General features: G+C 59.8%; 1 pseudogene; it reads right to left on the bottom strand.

Annotated features, from left to right (window-relative positions):
- Positions 1-1,451: 1,451 nt before the first annotated feature.
- Positions 1,452-27,880, bottom strand: part of LOC144253612 (syntaxin-3-like) — a 32,423-nt pseudogene continuing 5,994 nt past the window's right edge.

The raw sequence follows: 27,880 nt of genomic DNA, 5'->3' as shown, positions 1-27,880 counted from the left end.
AGGCCTTGGTCTCGGCTGACGGTGAAGGCCTGCGGTTGCAGCCTGACTTCTCCCATCACAGCCATGGGAGAGGGCATCCCTGAGGCTCTGTCTGATGCTGGGTAGTGAGAGCCGAGGAGCCTTTGCACAGGAGCTAGTGGGCAGGCCTGGGTCAGGTGCTCTCTCTGCCTGAGAGAGCTTTACAGTCAAAGCTGAGACACAGCGACACCCGCGTCAGGGAGACTGGCAGGGATCTAAGGCTACCCACGGCTTAGCAGCCACTACACGAAGATTTCCTGGATGCTGCTTCCTCTGGGCCAAGAACTGGGGAACCAAGGACCTGTCAAGCTCCTTCACCCAGTGGCAGGTAGTCCCGGGCCTCTCCCAACTCACCCAGCCCACGGCAGGACATCCCCAGGTCACATGGGTTGCTGTGGGATGTCCCAGGGGAGCCTAGTGGAGGCAGCCAGTAGGGAGAGGTGTCAGGATCCACTCTACCTGCTGCACAGAAACCGGAAACCAGCTCAGTCCTCAGTCTGAATATCTCATTTGATTCTCCCAGTTCTCTTCTAGAAAACAACTTTGTTGACGACATAAGAGGATCATATTTCTACCATGATTCATTTGTAGGTAAAAAAAGGCAACTTACCTAATTTTTAGTCTAGCTCAAAAAAAGTTTTGTTTTTTTTTTTTTATTTCTGAGGTCATAGTATCTTCCTTTTCTAGTTTCCTATTTCCTGAGAAGCAGGCACATATACGTACATGCACCTCACATACACACTTTTAAAAATACCCCTGAACACATGAGTGACTGCACACTCAGCCTCACGGAGACCTTTTCAGAGTCTGAAACTCTAGCACCTTGTCCCCAGCCCAATTTTAAATCCCTGGTTGATTTTGGCTTCACAAAGAGTCACTCCAAAGGTGAAAAGCCATTTCCCAAACTCATAGGGAAACCAATATTCCAAATCCTCAGCCTTTGAAAAGGGCCACCTCAGAAGACGGTCATCCTGGTCCCTCTTTGAGTAAACGTGAGAACACAACCTAGAGAAAGACCAAATTGGCCCCAGGTGGCTCTTATTAAAAGCTTAATTGAAGTTGAATTTCAAGCAAGTCCACCTTCTGGACCCAAATGGCATCGGCCGACCACTCAGGTTTTCAGGACCGGCAGGACCGACAGGACCGGCATCCTGCCACGCAGAGTCTCCCATCTAACCCTCCCGTTGCCAAATCTAGGAGCATCCCTCTGCTTTGTTAAAGAGACTCCCCTAGAAAAATGCCTGTCGTTTCTGGGAGAATCCTCCATGGGGCAGAAGACGCAGCACTTGGGACGTCTCTCAGGGGATTTCCAAGGTGCAAGGCTTAATCGGGCACAGCCGGGAGGGAACAAGCTGGGTCAGTCCTGGGGCCCAGGAGGAAAGGCCCTTCAGCTGCTGGGGCAGGAGTGGGTTTGGAGGAGAACTCGGGGTGCGTCAGGCAGGTAGATTCCTCCAGGGCTGGACTGACTGTGGGTCAGTCACAGGAAGGCCATTCAGACTCCATTCCCATCTGGAGACAAAGGTGGTCCCTCGAGGCTGGAGTGAGATAAGGTGATCTCGGAGCAGCAGCCCCGCAGGCCGCTCACGCAGCCCAACGGCAAGTCCAGGGATGGAGGCTAAGGTGCCCAGCAGCACGACACCATCACAGTGAGGATCACCGATTTCTCCCGGGCCCGACCCTGGTAGTTCACAGCTCTTGGAGTTTCGTCTTGTGCCTTCTCACCCGGTCCACTGTGTGCATGACATCCAGCTCTCGGCCATCTAACCTCTGGCCCTGGTCCTCCACCAGCCTGGCACTGTCCATACACGTGTCAGGCAGTTCTTTAAGGCTGCTCTCCAGCCTCCCAATGTCCTTATGCCCATCCTCGGTCTCCCTGAGGGCTTGCTGGGGATCTGGGAGTCGGTGATCCCAGAAGTGAGATGGCAGGTGGCCACTCGGCAGCATCTCCTCCCGCTCCTCTTGGTTGTCTTGTTGCCAGTCATCTCCAGCTGCCTGGGTTCGCCCTTGGCTGTGTTCACAAAGTCCCCCTGAGCCTCATCGTACCTGGTCATCGCCTCCACAGACTTCCGAGAGAGAAGGCCTGCTAATGAGCGGACCTCACCCCTTCACTGTGCCTCTCCAGCTCTTCAGTTTGTTCAGGACACTGTTGGCCCTTTTCTTGGTCTCCATTGTGAGCTGCTCAAGGTCATCCTTGGTGTTTGGCTCTGGAATTGGTGCAGAGAGGATGATACTCTAGAGTTTCTTTGCTTCCTCCACATGCTCTGAGATCTTGCCAACGTTGAGCCGAGTCTCCTTGATCTCAGAAAGAATCCAGCGTGAAAGCCATGTCAACAACCGCGACCTCCACCTCCTGGGCCTCATCGTCCTGGGTCGGCAGCTTCGTCTTCAGTGCTCAGCCGGCCCTTCATCCTGGGGTCCAGGTGCCCGGAGGCAGGTAACGCGTGGAACCGCTGGAAGTGGCGGCCAGTCCCTGCAGGGCCAGGGAGCTCCAGGTGGGGCAGGCAGCGGGCCTCGTTAGGAGGAGCGTCCCAGGCCACTGAGGCTCCAGGCTCTGCCGCGCCGCCTCCTCCACCCCCCCCCACCTCCTCCGAGTGCTGAGAACCCGGCTCCAGGCCGGCACCCTAACAGACCTTCTTCAGTTCATCTCAGCCACGTCACGTAGTGTTTAGAGTGTCAGTTTTACGTTCCTTCTGTTAGATTTATCCCTAGGTATTCTGTCTTTTTTGATGCTATGGTGAATGGATTTATTTATTTATTTTGGCTCCAGGTATTGAACCCAGGGGCACTTGACCACTGAGCCACTCCCCCAGCCCTGCTCTGTCTTGTATTTAGAGACAGGGTCCGCCTCACTGAGTTGCTTAGCGCCATGCTATGGCCGAAGCTGGCTTTGAACCTGGGATCCTCCTGCCCCAGCCTCCGGAGCCGCTGGGGTCACAGATGTGACACTTGCCTGGCTAGTGTCTAACTTCGTGTCGGTGCTGGCCGTGGCAGGGGTGCAGAGACTCAGCCCGTCTTTACACGTCTGTCTGCCGCTGACGCCTCCGCACCTGCCGTTTCCTTCCTTGGGCCACATCCCTCCTGGGGAGAAGGCGAGATACCGGGGACCAGGGGAGGAGGGGGAAGGGGGCAGGATTCGGCCGAGAGGCAGGCTGAAGCGAGACCCCCAGGCGCAGGACCCCTGGCAGCCCCCGCATCCCTGGGCTTTGACCCTCCGGCCCTTCTGTGCCATTTGCAGAGCGGAAAGGTGAGCATCTGCCTGGAGGAGGCGGGCCAGAGAGCAGCCTGCAGGAAGCAGTGAGCACTAGGGGGAGGACGGCAGCCGTGGACAGCCAGAATGACACTCCTCAGCAGGAAAGGGACACGGAGAGCCTCGTGGCTCTCAGGAGAGTGACTGGTGGTGACAGCGCTCTGACCCTCAGTGCTCCCTGGCTTCCTGTCTGATAGTGTGATCTCTGTCCTTCATGTGCTCGCACCCAGGGGCTCTCACCAGAGGCTCTCATGCACTTTCAGCCTCCAAGACGGAGAGCTAGACAAGCCTCTGTTCTCTATAAAGTTACCCTGCCTCAGGTATTCTGTGACAGTAACAAAAATGTACTCATGCCCACAGACTGTTCTCTAGTGAGGCATCTCAGCCAGAACGACATCCGACCTCCTCCATGGCACCATGACTCGCTGCTATGTGAGCCCCCAGGTCGCGAACCAGCCGTGAGTCCTTCTGGGACCTGGGCCGTTCAGGTAACTCAGTGGCTGATTCCTCAGAAGCCATCAAGAGACACTGACTTGACATTGGGCTTCCCAGCTCCAGGGCCACCGTGTCCAGACACACCTGCTGTACCACGCCGACGGCCAGTACATACCCCATGTCCAGTCCTCCTGAGGCAGCCACTCCTGGGCACTGCTGGCGCCCAGGTGCCCGGCGGGGCTGCTCCAACATCGGGAGGCTCCCCCATCTTGGGCTGGTCTGGCCCAGACCTTCCTCCTTGGAGGGGTCTCCTGGCCTGTCACCAGACCTCCTCCAAGCGTGGCCCAGGTGGGCTCACAGCTGGGACAGCCCACTGCCCAGGGCAGGCTTCAGGTTTCTCAAGGAGGAGCCTCAGTGCGGAGAGCAGAAGGCTCGGGCAAGGCGGAGCTGGCCTCTCACTCAGGCCTGCTCAGGGTGTGTGGGAGGTGGCCGGGTCTGAGAGGCTGGGCTGCCCCCTGGCTCAGGCCTGGGCCTCCCCTGGGCCTGCTCCTCTAAGACCAGCAGCTGGGAGCCAATGCTGTGCTCCATCCTTTCCTGGGGGCAGGGAGTCCAATTCCAGGCCTGGGGCTGGGTAGCCCAATGGCCAGTCCGCGTCTTCTTATGACTGGAATCGGAGGCCCGTGGGGTACCTGACCTCCCAGAACTCGACGCGAGGGGAGCCGCTCAGCCTCCTCCCAGTGGAAGGGCCTTCCTTGACCACCATGGAATCCAGGGGGACGCCTTCTGTGAGAGGCTCTTGATCAGCCCTGGGGAGGGTGAGGAGGTGGGGGAGACGGAACTTGCGTTCTGGGGCAGGTCTCTCTTTTCATTTATTTGGTGCTGGGATTGAGCCCAGGGTCACTGACCATTAAGCCACATCCCGGCCTTTTATTTTTTAATTTTGATGCAGTCTCACTAAGTTGCTTAGGGCTTCACTAAGTTGTGAAGGCCGGCCTTGAATTCCTCATCCTCCTGCCTCAGCCTCCTGAACTGTTGGGATTTCAGGCGTGGGCCACAGTGCCTGCTTGGAGGCTCCTTTTCAAAGAGGGGGTGAAGGCTGCTTTGGCCACAGTCTTCCTCCGAGGCACACACACGTGTGGGTGGATCTTACTTTTATCCACGCCACTGCAGCAATCGGCAGATTCTGGGCTTCCTGAGAAGGCTGATGTGGAAACTCTGACCTTCGTGGGCGGAACCCTTTCCTGGCGCTTAAAGCTGAGTAGGTACTGGTGACTGGGAGGACGAATCCTTCGTTTGAAGCCTCTGGTTCTTCTACCAACCCAGAGTCCCAGGAAATCCATCTCTGTGAATCCTGATCAAAGCCACCTAGATCCTTGGGAAAGAGATGAAAATAAAACCCAGGTGGGAATCCAGTGCTGGGCTCGGGAAAGGGATGTTCCCACATTCAGGGGACATTAGTGGACCTCTGCCCTGTGCAGACCGAGGACACCGGGAGGACCCAGGGACGAGTCCTGCCTGACACTGCTCCGGCCGTGAGAGGCGTGAGGAGCCCACAGGCCCCAGCTGTGAGCCAGGTCTGCCCAGCGGTTCAGCCGTGGGCAATGCCGGCCGGAGGCTGAGGCGGCCACACCTGAGCAGGACGCCAGGGGTCAGTGTGTGTCCCCGAGGGACGGGATGATGCTGCTGGCACAGCACAGCCCTGAGAGAAGGTGTGATTCGGTGTGCCCCCAGGGGAGCGGGCTCAGGCACAGGTGAGGGGAGCGGGCAGAGGGCTGAGGTTCAGAGAGGCCGGGCACACCTACAGGAGGGGGAGCCCAGGGGTGGAAGTGACATCAGACCCGCCTCTGAGGAGGGGCTGTGGCTGAGGGCGTGGGCCGGGGGGACAGGGGCAGGGGCAGAGTCAGGAGGCGGCTTCGGCAGACCACGGGGAACCCGGCTGGGCCCAGCTGCCGAGGATGGGGGGCAGTCGGGGAGGGTGAGAGATCTAGGGGTGGAGGCAGGATCTGGAGGTGGGGAAGGAAGACGGGACCCAGAGGGAAACTGGGCAACAGGCTTGGGCAGAGGGAAGCCCTGGGCCTGGCCGGGCTCTGACGCTGAGCTGAGGGCCTGGGATCTCGGGGAAGGTCGGGCTGCTGGGTGGGGCTTCCAGTGTCCACAGCCCGCGGTGCAGGAGCAGGCCCTGCGGGGAGTCACGGAGTCTGTCACTCAGTGGCCTTCCGCTGGCCCAGCGCTGTGGCCAGGGGCTTCCTCACAGGCTGCGGCTTGCAGGGTCCCGGGGGAGGTGGCTCTGCTCTGTCTCTGGTCAGGGTTGTTCATTTCTAGACGCTCTTCAACTCTCACGTGTCCTATGTCCAGGATGCAACCTCAGCGTGAGCACAGAGTGACCTCTGGCCGTGGCTGCAGCCCTCCGTGTCCACCCCCAAAGGGGCAGTGTCTGCACACAGATCTGAACTCGCCAAGTGGGCTGTCCGGCGGCCTGCGGTCGATGACCCTCGGTCAGGGATGGGCAGCGGGCGCCTGCCGGACAACGGAAAGCAGTGCGTGGAGAGGACCTGTTGAGGCTGCGATGCCTTCGATGACATGGACACAGAGGCACATGGGTGCCAGGTCTGTCTGTGTGGCACAGGGAGCCCCGTCATGGGAAGATGCTTCGGGGCCTTGGGGACACCGTGCAGGACGAGTCAGGCTCAGGCACGGGCTCCCTGCTGCTGGTGGCTGGTGTGGGCTCCATTTGGCCCCAGAAGCTCTGACACCCGCAGCCTGGTGTGGCCAGCCTCCCGTGCTGGCTGCAGCCCGTCCTCCCCAGGGCCAGGGCTCCTGCAGCGGGCAGAGCACCCCATCGCCCCGCCGCCGGGTCTGCTGACTGTGCCCAACACGCACCTCTCCCTTGCTCTCTCCCCGACTTTCCTGTTAGGGGCCGGCCTCTTCCTGAGTGCCTGTTGTTTGTAGTAATGGGCTGGCGGCTCGGTTAAGAGGAACACAAACTTACAAAGGCTGTGAACTGGCTGTGTGCGGAGCGTGTCTGCCCAGCTAGTTGGAGGCTCTGGTTTGGGGATGTTCTGGGCTTGCTGCATGGCCTGTTAGGGCCTCTCACGGGGGACTCTGGGCTCCTGCCGTGCCTTAGGTTTGGCTCCCAGGGCACTTGCGTAACTGCAGGTTAACATACAGGAGCCCCGACACCACAAGCACGAGTGTCCCCAGGAGCCTCCGCAGGAGTGCCCGGCTGCTAAGAGGCAGTCCCCTGTCCCTGCTCCCTGAGGGCCATGCGTCCTGTGCTTTGAAGGATCTTGAGGGAAAGTAGAGGGCAACTCTGTGAGAGGCGGGCCCTGCTGAGAGTCTGCTTTGGAGCCTTTGTCCTTCGGGGGGTGAACATTTTGGGGTGAGTGGGCATGAGGAAGAGCACTCTGCTCACTGGCTGAGAGCTCGCTCAGCTATGGTCTGGGGTGCCTCGAGGAGCAGGTGGCCTGGCCCTTTCCGAGCCTTGCCAGGTGCCCTGGGGCCCGCACTTTGTGAATGGAAGCAGATTGCACTGAGGTCAGGCTGGCGAGGCTGGTGCTGGGCAGGGCTGGGGCTTCCTGGCCCAGGCTGGTCAGCAGCATCAACGCATGCAGTCCCCTTTGAAATGCCTGCTCCCCTCCCAGCTCCTGAAGCTGAAGCCCAATGTGGATCCCAGCAGAGCTGGGGAGGAGCTGGGGAGGACTCAGGGTGTGCTGGGGAGGAGCAGGGGAGGAGCTGGGGAGGAGCAGGGGAGGAGCTGGGGAGGACTCAGGGTGGAGCTGGGGAGGAGCTGGGGAGGAGCTGGGGAGGAGCTGGGGAGAAGCTGGGGAGGACTCAGGGTGGAGCTGGGGAGGACTCAGGGAGGAGCTGGGGAGTACTTAGGGTGGAGCTGGGGAGGAGCTGGGGAGGACTCAGGGTGGAGCTGGGGAGGACTCAGGGAGGAGCTGGGGAGTACTTAGGGTGGAGCTGAGGAGGACTCAGGGTTGAGCTGGGGAGGAGCTGGGGAGGAGCTGGGGAGGAGCTGCGGAGGAGCTGGGGTGGAGCTGGGGAGGAGCTGCGGAGGAGCTGGGGAGTACTTAGGGTGGAGCTGGGGAGGACTCAGGGTTAAGCTGGGGAGGAGCTGGGGAGGAGCTGGGATGGAGCTGGGGAGGAGCTGGGGAGGAGCTGGGGAGGACTCAGGGTGGAGCTGGGGAGGAGCTGGGGAGGAGCTGGGGAGGACTCAGGGTGGAGCTGGGGAGGAGTTGGGGAGGAGCTGGGGAGGAGCTGGGAGGACTCAGGGAGGAGCTGCGGAGGACTCAGGGTGGAGCTGGGGAGGACTAAGGGAGGAGCTGGGGAGGACTAAGGGAGGAGCTGGGGAGGAGCTGAGGAGGAGCTGCAGAGGAGCTGCGGAGGACTCAGGGTGGAGCTGGGGAGGACTCAGGGAGGAGCTGGGGAGGAGCTGGGTGGAGCTGGGTGGTGCAGGCTGGCTGCTCATCCTGTGGGCAGAGGCTCCTGTCTCAGCCCTGACCCCTGCCCATCCTGAGCAGCAGCTCACCTGCTTCTCCCTGGACCTGGTTTCAGAGGCCTTCGAGCACACGATCCTCCCTGGACCAGAAGAGGCTCCGGGGCCTTCTGGGGTGAGGACTGGCCTCTTCTCTCCCTGGAAAGCCCTTCTGCACCTGAAGATGCTCAGTGCAGCCCCCATGGTGTGTCCCCCTGCCCTCCATCAGTCTCGACACCAATACTCTATGCTTCTGGGACAGTCAGAAGGAGAGCAGGCCGGAGGGAGCGTCCTCTCAGCAGCATTCATAGCATCACTGTGTCTCTGCTACATCAACAGCTGCTCTCCGGTGCCAATCCACAGGCAGCCTATTCAGCCACGGAGACCCACGTCTGTGCACGGCCACAGCAGTGGCAGGAAGGGCAGGCAGCCAGGCCCAGGTTCCAGCCACGCCCGCCGCCCACTCGCCTGCCCTCTGGGTGGAGAAGAGCCCAACAAAACCGCAGCAGGAAACGGAAGAGTGAATGGAGCTGGTCATCACTCAGGCCTCGGGCCTCCGTGAAGTGACCTTTGGAGACCAATGGGAGCCTTTCAGAGAGGGCAGGGGCACCAAATGCAGTCACCCTGGTGTGTGCCGTGGGGACTCCTGGCTCAGCCCCATGTCCTCAAGTGTGGTCATCCAGTCGGGTGCCATGGGGACTCGGGGCTCAGCCCTGTGTCCAGCACTGTGCCTGGGCCACTGAAAAGCTGTGGGACCGTAGTTCTGGTCTCCCCTGGAAGAGGAGCACACTTGGAGCAGGGGGTGTGCACCCCCATGTCTAGGGGTCGTGGGGCAGCAGGGCGGCTCAAGGAGCCTGCTAATTCCTGCTCAGGGCAGCCCATGGGGGGAGGACGAAGTCCAGGTTTCCCTCTGAGGTGTGCGCCAGATAGAGCAGGGCCCCAGTGTAATCCCCCAGCCTTGGACACTGGCCCTCCCTACAACCTGCAGCACAGAGGACTCAGAGGAACACACCTTCCCCAGCAGAGTTCCTGAGGAGGACCGTTCTGGCTCTGTGTTGGCAGTGAGCAGAGAGAAAGCCCCAGCCCAGGCAGGAAAGTGACCAGTTGAAGGGGCACCTCCCCAACACCCTGAAAACAAGCCCCTGTGTTCCTGCAGTGGCTAGCCACAGGGAGACAGGGTGGAGAGACAGTGACAGAGTACCAGTGCTGGGGCCAGACACACCTGGGTCATGTGCTTGGCTGACCATATGCCTTGGCCAAGCCCCTCACCTCCCTCCATTTTCTCATCTATAAAATGAGATGGCAGCCAGGCATGGGGGTGCACACCTATAATCCCAGTGACTCAGGAGGCCGAGGCAGGAGGATCCCAAGGTCAAGGCCAGCCTTAGCAACTCAGCAAGACCCTGTCTCAAAATAAAAAATTGAAAGGGCTGGGGATGAGGCTCAGAGTATAAAACTCCTGGGTTCAATTCTGGTCTCTCTGTCTCATACACACACACACACAGACACACACACACACACACACACACACACACACACACACTGACAGATAGAGGTGCCTAGATCAGGGCCTGCATGTGAAGGCTTTCTTTTCTGGTGGACATGTGTCTCTCGGACACCAATGGCTTCTAAGGGCCTCTTGGTGGGAAGCAGGTGTGGGAGAACTGGGTGTGCTGGGGGCCGGAGGCAGTTGTGGTGGTCATTTGCACATTAACTGGCTCATTTCCGGTTCTGTAAAAGCATGTCATCGCTCACCCATTTTCCATGGGACAGGTGACATGCAGCTGCAGAGCCACAGCATGGGGGCTCATGGGCAGCTCTGGGCGGCTTCTCCCAACCTGTCCCAACAAAAGGGGAGTATGCAGCCTTTTGGCTGTGCATGTGTGTGCACACCATGTATGTGCATGCCCACAAGGGCCTGTGTGCATCTATACGTACATATGCATATGCATGACTGTGCACACGTGGCTGCATGTGACTGTGTGTGTGCACATGGACACACATATACGTGCATTCCGGTGCCCAACAGACCTGTGTGTGCAATCACGACACACACATGTGTACAATATATAAGTGTCACTGTGCACATGTGGGCCTGTGTGTGCATGTATCACACACACATGTGTACTATGTATAAACATCACTGTGTACACATGGGCCTGTGTGTGCATGCATGGCATACACATGTGTACTATGCATACATGTCACTGTGCACACGTGGGCCTGTGTGTACATGCACGACATACACATGTGTACTATGTATAAACATCACTGTGCACACATGGGCCTGTGTGTGCATGCATGAGATACACATCTGTGCTATGTATAACTGTCACTGTGCACACATGGGCCTGTGTGTGCATGCATGAGATACACACGTGTACTATATTTAAACGCACTGTGCACATGTGGGCCTGTGTGAGCACGCACTACACACACATGTGTACTATGTATAGGTGTCACTGTGCACACGTGGGCCTGTGTGTGCATGCACAACACACACACGTGTACTATGTATAAACATCACTGTGCACACGTGGGCCTGTGTGTGCATGCACAATATGCACATGTGTACTATGTATAAATGTCACTGTGCACACGTGGGCCTGTGTGTGCATGCACAATATGCACATGTGTACTATGTATAGGTGTTACTATGCACATGTGGGCCTGTGTGTGCATGTGTGACATACACATGTGTACTATGTATAGGTGTCACTGTGCACACATGGTCCTGTGTGTGCATGCATGACGCGCACATGTGTGCTATGTATAAACATCACTGTGCACACGTGGGCCTGTGTGTGCATACATGACATACACATATGTACTATGTATAGGTGTCACTGTGCACACGTGGCCCTGTGTGTGCATGCGTGACACATGTGTACTATGTATAAACGTCACTGTGCACACGTGGGCCTGTGTAATAACGCACGACACACACATGTGTACTATGTATAGGTGTCACTGTGCACACGTGGGCCTGTGTGCATGTGTGACATACTCATGTGTACTATGTATAGGTGTCACTGTGCACACATGGGACTGTGTGTGCATGCATGACACACACATGTGTACTATGTATAAACGTCACTGTGCACACGTGGGCCTGTGTGTGCATGCGTGACACGCACATGTGTACTATGTATAAACGTCACTGTGCACACGTGGCTGCATGCATGCATGTGTATGCCCACGTGTGACACATACACATGTGCATGTCCACGTGGGCCTGCGTGTGCATGTGTGCGTGTTATGTGTGCATGTGGCAGAGGAGAGGGACTGTGGAATGGGGTGGAGAGAGATGATGTCTAAAGATCTCCTGGATCAGTCCACCATGGGGTCGAGGCTCTCTTTCACCTCATTGATTTAAAGCAATCAACACTACGTGGGGAGTGCCTCTCGCGCATGGGCACCGTCCTAGGAGCCCGGGGCTCCACTGTGAACTGTCAGGTCCTGCCTTTCTGGGCCCCTTCTGGGCCCACAGCAAACTTGTGCCTTCCCTCGCCTGTGTCCACTGCCCTGCTCCTTCTGGCATCTGTCCCCCCGCCAGGGCCTCAGGCTGCACCCATGTCCACCACGAGGTCAGCTCAGGCTCCATGGGCCACATGTCCCTGTAGCAAGTCCCCAGATGAAGGTGACAGGGAGTGGCCAGTGACAGCAGCTTCAGCCTGGGTGCTGGGGTGCTGTCCATCTCTGCCTGGCCGGGAGGCAAAGTGTGCAGACCCCGCGAGCTCTTCTGGGCTTCGTGTTCCACATCAAGGATGCAGAGATGCTTCCTCTGGACAGCGAGCAGAGACCAGCCTCTGAGACGCAGAGCCACACTGGCCAGGGTGCTGGGGGAGCTGGCCATGGCTGAGCCTCACAGTTTCTTTTAAGGCCGCGGCAGCGGGGCGGGGGGGCGCTGGAGAGCCACAGTGGGTGACTGTGTCGGGGCTGTCCCTGCAGGAATGGTGGCACATCTATCTCTACTGCCACCATCAGCCCCTGCCTTGGTCCAGCAAGCACTGCGTGGGGGGTGCCTAGCGTTTTGGAGTGTGTTGACCCCTGGGCTTCCTGCCAGCCTGGGCTTCAGCAGGGCCCTGGAGTCTGACGCCCCGAGGGTCGACGGGGTGCCGAGCCGTGCACACGCTCGCCTGAGCGCTGGCGGTGGGTATGTCCCTCCTGAGCTCCTAGCAGCTCCTCCTATGTGAACCGGGCAGGAGAAGGGCACTCCAGTTAGACGGCTGTCCCGGATGGTCGGCCACATGTCACGCACAAGTTTCAGAGAATCAGAATGGAGGGCACCTCGCCTCCACACAGGAAGCATGCCCATCAGCCAGTCGTGTGACAGTCACAGTGAGTTTCCCACAAGAGGAGGTCACATGGGGACCCCAGCTGCCTTCCAAGGCCTGTGGCCGTGGAAAACGATGCAGCTGAGAAGGCAGGAGGGCCACGAGTGGGGTCCATCCCAGGGTTCAGACAAAGGGCGTCTGCTGGCAGGGCTTAGGGATGCCCAGGGGACTTGGCACAAAAGGGCCTGGTAAGACAGCTCCTGGTCACGGCTCAGGGTTTAGGGCTGGCTCTGCCTGACGAAGGTGTATAGTCAACTTTATTCTTGGATTTTCTGGCAACCCTCAGAGAGCTTTTCGTTGTTGTTGTTACTATAGATTGCACCCAGGGGTTGCCACTGAGCTGTGTCCCCAGGGTCTCGCTAAGTTGCTGAGGCTGGCCTGGAAGTTGCAATCCTCCTGCCTCAGCCTCCGAGCCCCTGGGATTACAGGTGTGTGCCACTGTACCTGGCAGTAATTTTGTGATGTAGAGGGAGCAGAAGGGAAGGGGCTGGGAGCACCATGTGTCGCCCAGAGTGAGGTGGAGGAGAGGCCCCAGCGCCATGGAGCAGGCGGACGCTCAGCAGAGCCAGCAAGACGAGCACCAGGGAGGCCTCTGGGGGCCCCTGCTGGGCACAGAGGATCCGCCGCTCCTCCTCTGGGGTCCACTGGGCCCTGACTGACCTCTGGCCACTAGAAAGTGGGTGAGAGCCCATAATCATGTCCAGGCCTGGCCCTAAACACCTGACCCTCCCAGGCTCTCTCCTCTCTGCACAAGACAAGGGCTGAGAGGGAGGCGGAGTCACTGCGTGGAGAAGAGCGTGGGCCACCTCCTCCCTCCACCGGGTCAGGGTTTACGGGAGATGCCCCAGCAGCCCACGTGTGAGCCACGGAGAGGGTCCGAGGTGAAGTGATTGGGTGATGGGAGCCTCGACCTGGGGAGGACTGACCCACTGAGAGGTCTGCCCGGGGGTGGCTTAGGCAGGCAGGGTGCGGCTGGAGGTCACTGCGGTGCCTTTGGGCTTTGTCCCTGGTGAGCAGAGCTCTCTGCTTCCGGGTGCCACGTCTGAGCAGCTATCCTCCGCCACGCCCTCTGCCATGGTGTTCTGCCTCCCTGGGCCCAGGGCACGGGAGTCGGCTACCTGTGGACTGAAATCCGTGAGCCAAAATAGACTCCTCCTCCGCTGTGTGGTCTTCGGCAGGTTTTGGTCACAGCTTGGGAAACGCTGACTCAGACCCTTCGCAGGAGCAGAAGGAAGCTTTCTTTGTCAGTTCAGCTCCCGTGACTCACCCTCTTGCTAGCAGAGGGACAAGGGGCAGACTACAGGGAGCGAGGTCACAGGAGCTGCCACAGCTGGCCCCCCACGGCCTGCTGAGACCAGGAGGGAAGGGAGGAGACCCACAGGCCTCCAGGGGAAAGCAGGGGGCTGCAGGAGGCCTCCCGTGGGGGTGCTCAGCCGGCAGAGCTCTGCCTCTTCCTGATGTTGAAGTGCTGTTCCTGTATCAGCCCTGCCCCTTCATCAGCCCTGGGGCCAGCAGGGCACTGGACACCCAGTCTAGGGAAGAAATAGCCAGCAGGCAGACATGGCCGGTCTCCAGGGGGAGGACCTGGAGGCAGGCGGAGGACTCACCTGGAAGTCCTGTGGAGTCCAAGTGCTCTCTGAGCATTCGAGGCCCCCGGGTCCACAGGCCCCAGTGAATGTGAGAGACTCTTGTTCAAAAATGCAGGAGGCAGATTGTGGCTGCTCTGCTGGGCTTTGAGGTCAGGTGGGATGGGGCCTCTGGGTCCTGCCTCCTACTGCCCCAGAGGGGAATTGAGCTCACCGGTGGTCTGTTTCCATGGAGGAAAGGGGAGTACATTTCCCACCTCCTAGGGTGCATGAGCATTCCTGGAAGTGACGTGTGACAGGTGCAGGGCCTGGATGTCACTGGAAACCAGAACCCCTGGCTGAAGGCCCGGGAGGTCCGATCTGGCTCACTCCTCTAGAGGTGCTCCTCCCAGTGACCCTGCTCAGCAGGGCATCTGCTGTCCCCAGAGCCCTTGGCACTGTGGGTACCGCCTCCCCGGAAGTGCCACATGGTGACCCGAGTCATCAAGGTCCAGTGCCCTTCATTGAACACTTTGCATGTGCTGAGACTGGCTTCCGGCCCAGAGTCTGCGCTGTCCTGCTGAACGGACCCTGAACAGATGGGGGAAGGAGCAGCCCAGTGCAGCCCAGTGCAGCCCAGGCAAGCACTGGCCTCTGAGCCACACAGAGCCCTCGGGCGGTCTGCAGCGTGACTGGGCTCGTGCGTGTCTTGCTGGGTCTTCTTGCTGAGGAGTGTTGCACTCTGGACTGGCTGTGAGGCCGTCTAGGTCTCCCTGCAGCTCTGTGGATGTCTGTACCGTGTATTGTTTAGTTCTGAGGCACGTCTTGCTGCATTGCCCAGGCTGGCCTCCTACCCTGTGCTCAGTGATCCTTCTGCCTCAGCCTCCCGGGAAGCTGGGACTGCCACTCTGCCTCAGCCGTCCCCCCTGGAGCTGACGGAGCTGCCGGGCCCTCGCATGCTGGCCACCTGCGAGGACCTTCTCCTCCTTTCATATATGTTCAACCTAGTGTCTTCATAATTCAAGGGAATCTCTTGTGGACAGTGTGTAGTTGGATCTTGCTTCTTCAAAAGGCCCTGACTGACGACCTCTGCCCCCGAGTGCTGGTGTGTCGACATTCTGTTACCTGTGGCTGGACTGCAGTCTGTCTGTCGTTGCTGGGTGAGTCCTGTTGGGCCTTCTGGCCTCTGCCCTCCTGCGCTGGAACTGGCTTCAGATCTTCCAGCATCCTGTTCTAGAGCTCAGGCCTCTTGGCACTTTTTGGAGCGGATTCCAGAGAATCCACTCTGCTTCTGTGGCTCCTGTCAGGCCTGTTGGAATCACTGTCCCTCGAGGGGTGTGACCCTTCCAGCAGGATGGGCATTTGCTTCCGCCCTCCGTCTCTGAGCTGCGGTCGCCAGGGGCACCATGTCCATATGCCCTGCCGACTCACGGGAAGTGCTGTGACTTTGTCCTAAACAGGCAGATGCATCCTGAGGACGTTGAGGGGAGGCCTCTGTGTCCACCAGGTCTTGCTGCTGCTGCTCCTGCTGCTGCTTCCCAGAGGCCTGTGGGTCAGCTTCCCTGAGCCCTGCACACTCCTGGCTCTGCAGCCACTCCAGGGCCTGGCTCCCTGGTGGAGCTGGTGTCCTGGGAGGCCTGCGGGGCCCAGGCTGGAGACTGGAGGTCTGAGGCTGCTGGCCAGTGTCCAGGATGCTGACTCCACGTGGCCCATAGCCACTGTGCCTTCTCAGCCGCCGGAGCCAGAGTTGTGAACAGACCCCAGAAGAAGGGGCGAGATGGGCAGGAGCTGCCCCCACAGTGCCGTGTCCCCTGTGCATGCACAGAGCCTGAGGAGGGGCAGAGGCCTCGGCCAGAGTGTCCTGGGATCACTCCCTGCCCCTCACTGCAGCTGAAGAGGCCTCCCTGGCTGGCCCAGGCCCAGGGTGGCCTGGAGCTACTTTGCCACACTGTGGTGTCCAGCAGCCTGGGGCAGAGCCGGCCTGTCCAGGCTGAGAGAGGTGGCTTCGTGTCCCCCAGTTCTGTCGGCCAAGGCTAGCATTAGTACTGGCAAAGTTTCCATCCTCTCCCAATCTGAGACTAGCCAGGGATCCTGGTTTCGAGACAGCTGGGCCAGCCTGGGCCATTCCCCCACAGAGAGGCCCAGGGAACACTGGCCACACCTTGGCAGCTGACATGGGGCCCGCAAGAGGACAGCCTGGCTTCCTGATGCCTCGTGGGCACCTCCTCTGCTCTCTACGCAGTGGTAGTTCTGCCCCCCGAGGGCCCCTGGCCACCCGCCTCATCTTCATCTCCCTCCTGGCCTTAGCTGCCTCTCCGTGACTGAGGAGCCCAGAGCGACGGCGGGGTCCAAAGGACGTGGGTGCCTGTCTGCTGGCCTGCCTTGGGCAGAGGAAGGGGATGACCCGTGGGGGTGCTGTCTTCCCTCATGCGCAGCCAAGGGCCGCTGCCCTGTAATCTGCCCTCCCCTCCAGGGTGCCAGCCTCTTGAGTACTGCTCCAGCCACGCACAGTGCTCACGGGCACAGCCTGCTGCGTCGGCAGAGGCCTGGGAGGGAGGGGGACCAGAGTCAGGGGTCAGCACTGCAGGCTGGCGGCCCAGGGGAGGGGGCTTTCCTCTTTGTCCTCAGTCTTGCATGTGACCTCAAGGTGACATTTTCTCAGATGCAGGTTGACATGAATCTGGAGTTTCTCCTGTTTGTGGAATTGTGAAACAGCAAAGGTAGCATCCGGCTCCTGACTTGTCCCCAAAGGTTGGAAAGTATCTGCAGAGGGAACCCTGCAGCTCCGAGGGCTGCTGGGCCTGGCTGTGTGCACAGGCAGCTGCAGGGCCTGGGCCACCACAATACCGGCCCCCGGCTGAGCCTCTGCCCTCAGGTTCCCAACTCCCAAAGGGTTTGTGGTCCCTCTCAAGTTCCCTGCCTCTCCCAGGACCCCAGCCACGCCCCCGGCCTCACCCCTGCTTTCCTTGCCACGTGGAAGATATTAACAAGTGGCTCCGGGTGGGTCGACAGCTCTCAGGATCCTCCTTGGTGTGGCAGCAATGTGACATCTAAAGCGTGGTTGCGTCTGCAGCTGTCCCTATGTTGGGAACCAAGTGGTCACTAGGGCAGTAGGCCAGCTCAAAGGCCTCTTCTGTTCCCTGGTAGGGAGGCCGGTCAGGAGGGACACTGCCCTCCAGATGATGGAGTGACTTGGGGATGTGGTGGTTGCTGTGAGTCCTGACGTTCACCCCACAGTAGATGATGGGGCGTCCCATAGCAGAGGCTGGCTCTTTCCTAAGGTGCAGAGTGACCCTGCACCCAGTGCCTGGCTCCTCGGCTCTGGCAGGTGGATAGAGGCCTCTTGTGCACCTTGACATTTCTTCTGTCCTGTCTACCCCCCAGCTCATCCCTGTCACTGGCTAATGGCCTGTGACCTATGTCTCCCTGTGGCAGGAGGGGTGCACTGGGAGGCCGGGACTGGAGGATGGAGAAGTGATGACTGTTTCCTGGCCTCTTTCGAGGCTGTTTGAGTTTGCCTTTGTGTCCAGATCTGGGAAGTGTTTGACTCTGTGTCCCTCTTCACGCTGCGTTTGGTGGTGTCACGGCGAAGCCCATGCTCATTGCTTGCCCTGGAAAAGCCCATGACAGGGACAGGCAGTTGGGCGAGGGGAAGATTTACTTGGAATATCAGCAACCCAGAGAAGGTGGGCTGCTGCCTTCAAGGGCCAGGTGCACACAGGGATTTGGGAGGCACAGCAGCAGGCAGTGCTGGGTCATGCCCTTCTGACACACGGTGGCTTCCTCTGCAGGTGGCCAGAGGTGCTGGGTCTTAGGATTTCAGGCTTTTTAGCTCCTTTCCCCACAAATTGCTAGCCTAAGACCTTTGACCTTTGAGCAACTCCTGCTCCCGCTTGAAGCGTGCTGGGCCCTGGTTCTCCTGCTGGTCACCCCCTGCAGTCCTGGGCTCGCTGGTGCTGGCCATGCTGACAGAAGGCCTCCTGCCCTCCCTCAGAGTCCATTCCCTCTGCTCTGCACCTGGGCTATTTGGTGGAAAGCGCTTTCCATCTTTCATGGAGGCCCAGAGCCAAGAAATCAGCAGCCCCGACTCGATTTCCAGCTTCCCGGAGGCCAGTGTGCAGGCTCCGCTCCCAGCAGCTGCTGTGAGCTTGGAGACACCACTTCCCCACCTTTGGTTGCAGAAGATTTTGACCCGGCTGGGCGCAGTGGCCACACCTGTGATCCCACCAGCTCAGGGGCTGAGGCAGGAGGACTACAAATTCAAGGTCAGCCTCAGCAATTTAGTGAGGCCCTAAGCAACTTAGAGAGACCCTGTCTCAAAATAAAAAATAATACCAGGTGCGGTGGCGCACACCTGTAATCCCAGCAGCTCAGGAGGCTGAGGCAGGAGGATCGCGAGTTCAAAGCCAGTTCAAAGTGAGGTGCTAAGCAACTCAGTGAGACCTGTCTCTAAATAAAATACAAAATAGGGCTGGGGATGTGGATCAGTAGTGGGTGGCCCTGGGTTTAATCCCCTATACCTCCCAAATAATAATAATAATAAAAAGTCCTGGGATCAGGTTGTGATAGAGCACCCCAGAGTTCAATCCCCAGGGTCAAAAAATAAGAAAAAAGAAACAAGGACCACCTGGCCGGGCTCTGCTGGGGCGAGTCCACCCATCCGAGGCCTTCCACACACAGTGCTGTTTCCTCCTGGCCGAAAGCTCACCAGCAGGAGCGCGGCACGGCCGGTGAGTGGCACGGTCTGTCAGTGGCAAAGCTGGTGAGTGGCATGGTCTGTCAGTGGCAAAGCTGGTGAGTGACATGGTCTGTGAGTGGCATGGTCTGTCAGTGGCAAAGCTGGTGAGTGGCATGGTCTGTGAGTGGCACGGCTGGTGAGTGGCATGGTCTGTGAGTGGCACGGCTGGTGAGTGGCACAGCTGGTGAGTGGCATGGTCTGTGAGTGGCACGGCTGGTGAGTGGCATGGTCTGTGAGTGGCATGGCTGGTGAGTGGCACGGCTGGTGAGTGGCATGGTCTGTGAGTGGCATGGTCTGTGAGTGGCACGGTCTGTGAGTGGCACGGTCTGTGAGTGGCATGGTCTGTGAGTGGCATGGTCTGTGAGTGGCACGGTCTGTGAGTGGCACGGTCTGTGAGTGGCATGGTCTGTGAGTGGCATGGTCTGTGTGTGGCATGGTCTGTGAGTGGAATGGTCTGTGAGTGGCATGGCTGGTGAGTGGCATGGTCTGGGAGTGGCATGGTCAGTGAGTGGCATGGCTGGTGAGTGGCACGGCCGGTGAGTGGCATGGTCTGTGAGTGGCATGGTCTGTGAGTGGCATGGCTGGTGAGTGGCACGGTCTGTGAGTGGCATGGCTGGTGAGTGGCACGGATGGTGAGTGGCATGGCTGGTGAGTGGCATGGTCTGTGAGTGGTATGGTCTGTGAGTGGCATGGTCTGTGAGTGGCACAGTCTGTGAGTGGCATGGCCGGTGAGTGGCACGGCCGGTGAGTGGCATGGTCTGTGAGTGGCACGGTCTGTGAGTGGCATGGCTGGTGAGTGGCACGGCTGGTGAGTGGCATGGCTGGTGAGTGGCATGGTCTGTGAGTGGCACGGTCTGTGAGTGGCACAGTCTGTGAGTGGCATGGCCGGTGAGTGGCACGGCCGGTGAGTGGCATGGTCTGTGAGTGGCACGGTCTGTGAGTGGCATGGCTGGTGAGTGGCACGGCTGGTGAGTGGCATGGCTGGTGAGTGGCATGGTCTGTGAGTGGCATGGTCTGTGAGTGGCACAGTCTGTGAGTGGCATGGCCGGTGAGTGGCACGGCCGGTGAGTGGCATGGTCTGTGAGTGGCACGGTCTGTGAGTGGCATGGCTGGTGAGTGGCACGGCTGGTGAGTGGCATGGCTGGTGAGTGGCATGGTCTGTGAGTGGCACGGTCTGTGAGTGGCACGGTCTGTGAGTGGCATGGTCTGTGAGTGGCACGGCTGCTGAGTGGTATGGCTGGTGAGTGGCATGGTCTGTGAGTGGCACGGTCTGTGAGTGGCACGGTCTGTGAGTGGCATGGACTGTGAGTGGCGTGGTCTGTGAGTGGCACGGTCTGTGAGTGGCATGGTCTGTGAGTGGCACGGTCTGTGAGTGGAATGGTCTGTGAGTGGCATGGTCTGTGAGTGGCATGGCTGGTGAGTGGCATGGCTGGTGAGTGGCACGATCTGTGAGTGGCATGGTCTGTGAGTGGCACGGCAGGTGAGTGGCATGGTCTGTGAGTGGCATTGCTGGTGAGTGGCATGGCTGGTGAGTGGCATGGTCTGTGAGTGGCATGGTCTGTGAGTGGCATGCCTGGTGAGTGGCATGGCTGGTGAGTGGCATGGTCTGTGAGTGGCATGGTCTGTGAGTGGCATGGTCTGTGAGAGGCATGGCTGGTGATCGGCACGGCTGGTGAGTGGCACGGCTGGTGCGTGGCATGGCTGGTGAGTGGCATGGCTGGTGAGTGGCATGGCTGGTGAGTGGCACGGTCTGTGAGTGGCACGGTCTGTGAGTGGCATGGACTGTGAGTGGCACGGCTGGTGAGTGGCATGGTCTGTGAGTGGCACGGCTGGTGAGTGGCATGGTCTGTGATTGGCACGGCTGGTGAGTGGCATGGCTGGTGAGTAGCATGGTCTGTGAGTGGCATGGTCTGTGAGTGGCATGGCTGGTGAGTGGCATGGCTGGTGAGTGGCACGGTCTGTGAGTGGCATGGTCTGTGAGTGGCATGGTCTGTGAGTGGCATGGTCTGTGAGTGGCATGGCTGGTGAGTGGCATGGTCTGTGAGTGGCATGGTCTGTGAGTGGCACGGCTGGTGAGTGGCATGGCTGGTGAGTGGCACGGCTGGTGAGTGGCATGGCTGGTGAGTGGCATGGTCTGTGAGTGGCATGGCTGGTGAGTGGCATGGTCTGTGAGTGGCATGGTCTGTGAGTGGCACCGTCTGTGAGTGGCATGGTCTGTGAGTGGCACGGTCTGTGAGTGGCATGGCTGGTGAGCGGCATGGCTGGTGAGTGGCACGGTCTGTGAGTGGCATGGTCTGTGAGTGGCACGGCTGGTGAGTGGCATGGCTGGTGAGTGGCACGGCTGGTGAGTGGAATGGCTGGTGAGTGGCATGGTCTGTGAGTGGCACGGCTGGTGAGTGGCATGGTCTGTGAGTGGCATGGTCTGTGAGTGGCATGGCTGGTGAGTGGCATGGTCTGTGAATGGCAAGGCTGGTGAGTGGCATGGTCTGTGAGTGGCACGGCTGGTGAGTGGCATGGCTGGTGAGTGGCATGGCTGGTGAGTGGCATGGTCTGTGAGTGGCACGGTCTGTGAGTGGCACGGTCGGTGAGTGGCACGGCTGGTGAGTGGCATGGTCTGTGAGTGGCATGGTCTGAGTGGCACGGCTGGTGAGTGGCATGGTCTGTGAGTGGCATGGTCTGTGAGTGGCACGGCTGGTGAGTGGCATGGTCTGTGAGTGGCATGGTCTGTGAGTGGCATGGTCTGTGAGTGGCACGGTCTGTGAGTGGCATGGTCTGTGTGTGGCATGATCTGTGAGTGGCATGGTCTGTGAGTGGCATGGCTGGTGAGTGGCATGGTCTGTGAGTGGCATGGTCTGTGAGTGGCATGTCTGGTGAGTGGCACGGTCTGTGAGTGGCATGGTCTGTGAGTGGCATGGCTGGTGAGTGGCATGGCTGGTGTGTGGCACGGCTGGTGAGTGGCATGGCTGGTGAGTGGCATGGCTGGTGAGTGGCACGGCTGGTGAGTGGCACGGTCTGTGAGTGGCACGGTCTGTGAGTGGCACGGTCTGTGAGAAGCATGGACTGTGAGTGGCACGGCTGGTGAGTGGCATGGTCTGTGAGTGGCACGGCTCGTGAGTGGAATGGTCTGTGAGTGGCACGGCTGGTGAGTGGCATGGCTGGTGAGTGGCATGGTCTGTGAGTGGCATGGTCTGTGAGTGGCATGGTCTGTGAGTGGCAAGGCTGGTGAGCGGCACGGCTGGTGAGTGGCACGGCTGGTGAGTGGCATGGTCTGTGAGTGGCACAGTCTGTGAGTGGCATGGTCTGTGAGTGGCATGGCTGGTGAGTGGCATGGTCTGTGAGTGGCATGGTCTGTGATTGGCATGGTCTGTGAGTGGCAAGGTCTGTGAGTGGCACGGCCGGTGAAGTGCATGGTCTGTGAGTGGCACGGCTGGTGAGTGGCATGGCTGGTGAGTGGCACGGTCTGTGAATGGCATGGTCTGTGAGTGGCACGGCTGGTGAGTGGCACGGCTGGTGAGTGGCACGGCTGGTGAGTGGCATGGCTGGTGAGTGGCATGGTCTGTGAGTGGCATGGCTGGTGAGTGGCATGGCTGGTGAGTGGCACGGTCTGTGAATGACATGGTCTGTGAGTGGCACGGCTGGTGAGTGGCACGGCTGATGAGTGGCACGGCTGGTGAGTGGCATGGCTGGTGAGTGACATGGTCTGTGAGTGGCATGGTCTGTGACTGGCATGGCTGGTGAGTGGCACGGCTGGTGAGTGGAACGGCTGCTGAGTGGCACGGCTGGTGAGTGGCACGGTCTGTGAGTGGCACGGTCTGTGAGTGGCACGGTCTGTGAGTGGCATGGTCTGTGAGTGGCACGGCTGGTGAGTGGTATGGCTGGTGAGTGGCATGGTGTGTGAGTGGCATGGTCTGTGAGTGGCACGGTCTGTGAGTGGCACGGTCTGTGAGTGGCATGGTCTGTGAGTGGCACGGCTGGTGAGTGGCACGGTCTGTGAGTGGCACGGTCTGTGAGTGGCATGGTCTGTGAGTGGCATGGTCTGTGAGTGGCATGGCTGGTGAGTGGCATGGCTGGTGAGTGGCACGATCTGTGAGTGGCATGGTCTGTGAGTGGCACGGCAGGTGAGTGGCATGGTCTGTGAGTGGCATTGCTGGTGAGTGGCATGGCTGGTGAGTGGCATGGTCTGTGAGTGGCATGGTCTGTGAGTGGCATGCCTGGTGAGTGGCATGGCTGGTGAGTGGCATGGTCTGTGAGTGGCATGGTCGGTGAGTGGCATGGTCTGTGAGTGGCATGGCTGGTGAGTGGCACGGCTGGTGAGTGGCACGGCTGGTGAGTGGCACGGCTGGTGAGTGGCACGGTCTGTGACTGGCACGGTCTGTGAGTGGCACGGTCTGTGAGTGGCAAGGACTGTGAGTGGCACGGCTGGTGAGTGGCACGGCAGGTGAGTGGCACGGCTGGTGAGTGGCACGGCTGGTGAGTGGCATGGCTGGTGAGTGGCACGGCTGGTGAGTGGCACGGTCTGTGACTGGCACGGTCTGTGAGTGGAACGGTCTGTGAGTGGCACGGTCTGTGAGTGGCATGGCTGGTGAGTGGCACGGCTGGTGAGTGGCATGGCTGGTGAGTGGCATGGTCTGTGAGTGGCATGGCTGGTGAGTGGCATGGTCTGTGAGTGGCATGGTCTGTGAGTGGCATGGCTGGTGAGTGGCACGGCTGGTGAGTGGCACGGCTGCTGAGTGGCACGGCTGGTGAGTGCACGGCTGGTGAGTGGCACGGTCTGTGAGTGGCACGGTCTGTGAGTGGCACGGTCTGTGAGTGGCATGGACTGTGAGTGGCATGGTCTGTGAGTGGCACGGTCTGTGAGTGGCATGGTCTGTGAGTGGCATGGTCTGTGAGTGGCATGGCTGGTGAGTGGCATGGTCTGTGAGTGGCATGGTGTGTGATTGGCATGTCTGGTGAGTGGCACGTTCTGTGAGTGGCATGGTCTGTGAGTGGCATGGTCTGTGAGTGGCATGGCTGGTGAGCGGCACGGCTGGTGAGTGGCACGGCTGGTGCGTGGCATGGCTGGTGAGTGGCATGGCTGGTAGTGGCACGGCTGGTGAGTGGCACGGTCTGTGAGTGGCACGGTCTGTGAGTGGCATGGCTGGTGAGCGGCACGGCTGGTGAGTGGCACGGCTGGTGCGTGGCATGGCTTGTGAGTGGCATGGCTGGTGAGTGGCACGGCTGGTGAGTGGCACGGTCTGTGAGTGGCACGGTCTGTGAGTGGCATGGACTGTGAGTGGCACGGCTGGTGAGTGGCATGGTCTGTGAGTGGCACGGCTGGTGAGTGGCATGGTCTGTGATTGGCACGGCTGGTGAGTGTCATGGCTGGTGATTGGCATGGTCTGTGAGTGGCATGGTCTGTGATTGGCATGGTCTGTGAGTGGCATGGCTGGTGAGTGGCATGGCTGGTGAGTGGCACGGTCTGTGAGTGGCATGGTCTGTGTGTGGCACGGCTGGTGAGTGGCATGGTCTGTGAGTGGCATGGCTGGTGAGTGGCATGGCTGGTGAGTGGCATGGTCTGTGAGTGGCATGGTCTGTGCGTGGCATGCCTGGTGAGTGGCATGGCTGGTGAGTGGCATGGTCTGTGAGTGGCATGGTCTGTGAGTGGCATGGTCTGTGAGTGGCACGGCTGGTGAGTGGCACGGCTGGTGACTGGCATGGTCTGTGAGTGGCATGGTCAGTGTGTGGCACGGCTGGTGAGTGGCATGGCTGGTGAGTGGCATGGTCTGTGAGTGGCACGGTCTGTGAGTGGCACGGTCTGTGTGTGGCATGGTCTGTGAGTGGCATGGTCTGTGAGTGGCATGGCTGGTGAGTGGCACGGCTGGTGAGTGGCATGGTCTGTGAGTGGCATGGTCTGTGTGTGGCATGGCTGGTGAGTGGCATGGCTGGTGAGTGGCATGGTCTGTGAGTGGCATGGTCTGTGAGTGGCACGGTCTGTGAGTGGCACGGTCTGTGAGTGGCACGGCTGGTGAGTGGCATGGTCTGTGAGTGGCATGGTCTGTGAGTGGCATGGTCTGTGAGTGGCACGGCTGGTGAGTGGCATGGTCTGTGAGTGGCATGGTCTGTGAGTGGCACAGCTGGTGATTGGCATGGTCTGTGAGTGGCATGGTCTGTGAGTGGCATGGTCTGTGAGTGGCACGGTCCGTGAGTGGCATTATCTGTGAGTGGCATGGTCTGTGAGTGGCATGGTCTGTGAGTGGCATGGCTGGTGAGTGGCATGGTCTGTGAGTGGCATGGTCTGTGAGTGGCATGGCTGGTGAGTGGCACGGTCTGTGAGTGGCATGGTCTGTGAGTGGCATGGTCTGTGAGTGGCATGGCTGGTGAGTGGCACGGCTGTTGAGTGGCATGGCTGGTGAGTGGCATGGCTGGTGAGTGGCACGGCTGGTGAGTGGCACGGTCTGTGAGTGGCACGGTGTGTGAGTTGCATGGACTGTGAGTGGAACGGCTGGTGAGTGGCATGGTCTGTGAGTGGCACGGCTGGTGAGTGGCATGGTCTGTGAGTGTCACGGCTGGTGAGTGGCATGGCTCTTGAGTGGCATGGTCTGTGAGTGGCACGGTCTGTGAGTGGCATGGTCTGTGAGTGGCATGGCTGGTGAGTGGCACGGCTGGTGATTGGCACGGCTGGTGAGTGGCACGGTCTGTGAGTGGCACAGTCTGTGAGTGGCATGGTCTGTGAGTGGCACGGCTGGTGAGTGGCATGGTCTGTGAGTGGCATGGTCTGTGAGTGGCACGGTCTGTGAGTGGCACGGCCGGTGAGTGGCATGGTCTGTGAGTGGCATGGTCTGTGAGTGGCATGGCTGGTGAGTGGCATGGCTGGTGAGTGGCACGGTCTGTGAGTGGCATGATCTGTGAGTGGCACGGTTGGTGAGTGGCATGGCTGGTGAGTGGCACGGCTGGTGAGTGGCATGGCTGGTGAGTGGCATGATCTGTGAGTGGCATGGTCTGTGAGTGGCACGGCTGTGAGTGGCATGGTCTGTGAGTGGCATGGTGTGTAAGTGGCATGGTCTGTGAGTGGCATGGCTGGTGAGTGGCATGGCTGGTGAGTGGCATGGTCTGTGAGTGCCACGGCTGGTGAGTGGCACGGCTGGTGAGTGGCACGGCTGGTGAGTGGCATGGCTGGTGAGTGGCATGGTCTGTGAGTGGCATGGTCTGTGAGTGGCATGGCTGGTGCGTGGCATGGCTGGTGAGTGGCACGGTCTGTGAGTGGCATGGTCTGTGAGTGGCACGGCTGGTGAGTGGCATGGCTGGTGAGTGGCACGGCTGGTGAGTGGCATGGCTGGTGAGTGGCATGGTCTGTGAGTGGCATGGTCTGTGAGTGGCATGGCTGGTGAGTGGCATGGCTGGTGAGTGGCACGGCTGGTGAGAGGCATGGCTGGTGAGTGTCACGGTCTGTGAGTGGCACGGTCTGTGAGTGGCACGGTCTGTGAGTGGCATGGTCTGTGAGTGGCACGGCTGGTGAGTGGCATGGCTGGTGAGTGGCATGGTCTGTGAGTGGCACGGTTTGTGAGTGGCACGGTCTGTGAGTGGCATGGACTGTGAGTGGCATGGTCTGTGAGTGGCATGGTCTGTGAGTGGCACGGCTGGTGAGTGGCATGGCTGGTGAGTGGCATGGTCTGTGAGTGGCACGGTTTGTGAGTGGCACGGTCTGTGAGTGGCATGGACTGTGAGTGGCACGGTCTGTGAGTGGCATGGTCTGTGAGTGGCACGGCTGGTGAGTGGCATGGCTGGTGAGTGGCACGGTCTGTGAGTGGCACGGTTTGTGAGTGGCACGGTCTGTGAGTGGCATGGACTGTGAGTGGCATGGTCTGTGAGTGGCATGGTCTGTGAGTGGCATGGCTGTTGAGTGGCATGGCTGGTGAGTGGCATGGTCTGTGAGTGGCATGATCTGTGAGTGGCATGGCTGGTGAGTGGTATGGCTGGTGAGTGGCACGGCTGGTGAGTGGCACGGCTGGTGAGTGGCACGGCTGGTGAGTGGCACGGTCTGTGAGTGGCACGGTTTGTGAGTGGCACGGTCTGTGAGTGGCATGGACTGTGAGTGGCACCGCTGGTGAGTGGCACGGCTGGTGAGTGGCACGGCTGGTGAGTGGCATGGCTGGTGAGTGGCACGGCTCGTGAGTGGCACGGCTCGTGAGTGGCACGGCTCGTGAGTGGCATGGTCTGTGAGTGGCATGGCTGGTGAGTGGTACGGCTGGTGAGTGGAATGGCTGGTGAGTGGCATGGTCTGTGAGTGGCACGGTCTGTGAGTGGCATGGCTGGTGAGTGGCACGGCTGGTGAGTGGCATGGCTGGTACGTGGCATGGTCTGTGAGTAGCATGGCTGGTGAGTGGCATGGCTGGTGAGTGGCATGGCTGGTGAGTGGCATGGTCTGTGAGTGGCATGGTCTGTGAGTGGCACGGCTGGTTAGTGGCACGGTCTGTGAGTGGCACGGTCTGTGAGTGGCACGGTCTGTGAGTGGCATGGACTGTGAGTGGCACGGCTGGTGAGTGGCATGGCTGGTGAGTGGCACGGTCTGTGAGTGGCATGGACTGTGAGTGGCATGGTCTGTGAGTGGCATGGTCTGTGAGTGGCATGACTGGTGAGTGGCATGGCTGGTGAGTGGCATGGCTGGTGAGTGGCACGGTCTGTGAGTGGCACGGTCTGTGAGTGGCATGGACTGTGAGTGGCACGGCTGGTGAGTCGCACGGCTGGTGAGTGGCACGGCTGGTGAGTGGCATGGCTGGTGAGTGGCATGACTGGTGAGTGGCACAGCTGGTGAGTGGCATGGTCTGTGAGTGGCATGGTCTGTGAGTGGCATGGCTGGTGAGTGGCACGGCTGGTGAGTGGCATGGCTGGTGAGTGGCATGGTCTGTGAGTGGCACGGTCTGTGAGTGGCACGGTCTCTGAGTAGCATGGTCTGTGAGTATCACGGCTGGTGAGTGGCATGGTGTGTGAGTGGCATGCCTGGTGAGTGGCACGGCTCGTGAGTGGCATGGCCAGCTGGCCGACCCACTGGTAACGAGGTCATTTGGCCTGCAGGCCGATGTGTGA

This window comes from Urocitellus parryii, chromosome 3 (assembly GCF_045843805.1).
Source record: "Urocitellus parryii isolate mUroPar1 chromosome 3, mUroPar1.hap1, whole genome shotgun sequence".
NCBI classification, from domain to species: domain Eukaryota; kingdom Metazoa; phylum Chordata; class Mammalia; order Rodentia; family Sciuridae; genus Urocitellus; species Urocitellus parryii.
The sequence above is the reverse complement of the archived record's forward strand: the minus strand, read 5'-3'. Positions and strand labels throughout refer to the sequence as shown.